Here is a 2027-nt window from a genome sequence, read left to right as displayed (position 1 = left end):
TCCTTCATACAATGGAGTAACCGCGTCTATCTCCAGTTTATCCAGCTTGGCTTTCTCTCGGGCGGCAGCTTTTGCGTTATCCGTCTGCTTGAGAAGCAGCTCTTGAATATGAGGGTCCTGCACCCAGCCCATCGATGGTGCATCGTCGTCTGCTCCGTCGGCATCTTCATCTTCATGATCATGCCCTTCGTCTGCTCCCGCATCTTCCTCATCATCATGTCCGGCATCTTCTACATGATGACTATGTACAGCATCACCGTCGTGATTATGTCCTGGAGATTCTTCGTCTTCTCGCCCACCCGAGCCGCGGTGGTTGTCTTGCTGCCCATCCTCATTTCTTGCCCGACCCCCATGGACCACTTCATAGTCATCTTCATCACCTTGCCACCGATAGCCATCCATGAAACCACGCAAGAGCAGGTGGTCCCGCACCTGCCCGGAATCTGGGTCCGCAATAAGGCTCTTCAGCTTGCATCTTCGACACGGACATCTTATCTCCGTCTTGTTCTTTTCAAGCATCTCAGCCTTCGCAGAGCTCAAAAACCTATTCACGATGCCTTCGGTCATCGTGCGGACCATGGTCACCTGCGGGGTAGAGCAAAACGATATTTTAGAACCAAGAAAAAATTTGGCATGACTTTCCCTAAAAATAGGACCAAAAAGAATGCATAGTGCCAAAATTCTCGCCGAAACGGAAATGAATCAACATTCCGGCAAAATATTGGCAACTATCGCATTTCAAATACCGGTACCTGCAAACACAAACATATATGCAACACCACAAACATATGCAACACCACAAACATACATAGATGTAGCTACGACATAAAAAGTGCATGTGCGCACGTTGTTGGAGGGAGAACAACATAAAGATAGCTTCCCCCTTACTTACCTATCAAAAAAAGGGGCTTTAACCACGTAATTTGGATGAATTTATGGTGCAAATGAGGTGAGGAGGAGGAGGCAGCCGAGACAAGCTTGGAGGAGGGAGGAGAGAATGAAGTGGGGAAAGTGAGTGGGTAGGTGTGGCTGTCCAAAATATCTAGCTCGTCCCAGGTTACTAATGGCGCACCAACACACAATGCGCCATTAGTAACCCTGGTTACTAATGGCACACCTGCTGGTGGTGCGCCATTAGTAGTTTTGCAAAAAAACACTAATGGCGCACGGGGAGCAGTGCGCCATTACTAGCTTAAACTAGTAATGGCGCACTGCACCCGGTGTGCCATTAGTAGTTTTGCAAAAAAATAAAAAATAAAAAATATATTTTAGTGGCGCACTATGTTGCTGGTGCGCCATTACTAGTTACAACTAGTAACGGCGCACCATGTCCTGGTGCGCCATTAGTATGTCTGGCAAAAAAAAATTTGTTACTAATGGCGCACCGTTTGTCTGGTGCGCCATTAGTGTCTTTCACACTAATGGCGCACGAGCACATGGTGCGCCATTGCTATATAGCAATGGCGCACCACATGTCTGGTGCGCCATTAGTCGCCATTCCATCTATAGCCCTTTTCCTAGTAGTGTTAACCCCACAGGGGTGTACTTCTTCACACACGCTCTCGCCACTTACCACCATGTACACGTCGTGTATCTCGGCAACCTTCAAGCGGAAGCCTGGCGAGGGAGTCGGCCACGACCTGACTAACCACACAAGTCTCTAGTCCAGGTTTATCGCCTATTCGGGTTCCATCCGCAAGGAGATCCGGCCGGGGTGTCGCTCACGGCCCCAAACGATGTGTACAGGGTTCCAAGCCCACCAAACGGGCGGCACTTGGTATACCCGGCCACGGTGCCTAGTCTGTCCCAAGCCCACCTGTACCGGGTGCCACTTGGTAGACTACTAACAGTACCTACAAACACCAGAAACTAGTTGCAACTCCTGGACAGAGATCATGTTGATTAATAAGTCAAGAGGGGCACTTAAGCATTCCAATGTGTGGTAGTAGCTGTTCATGGATCACAAACACAGAACTCAGTTCCTGAGGACGGCTTCAATGAGACAACCCACCATGTACTCCTACATG

The sequence above is a fragment of the Triticum aestivum genome, chromosome 7D, assembly GCF_018294505.1.
Source record: "Triticum aestivum cultivar Chinese Spring chromosome 7D, IWGSC CS RefSeq v2.1, whole genome shotgun sequence".
NCBI lineage: Eukaryota > Viridiplantae > Streptophyta > Magnoliopsida > Poales > Poaceae > Triticum > Triticum aestivum.
This window is presented reverse-complemented; position numbering follows the sequence as displayed.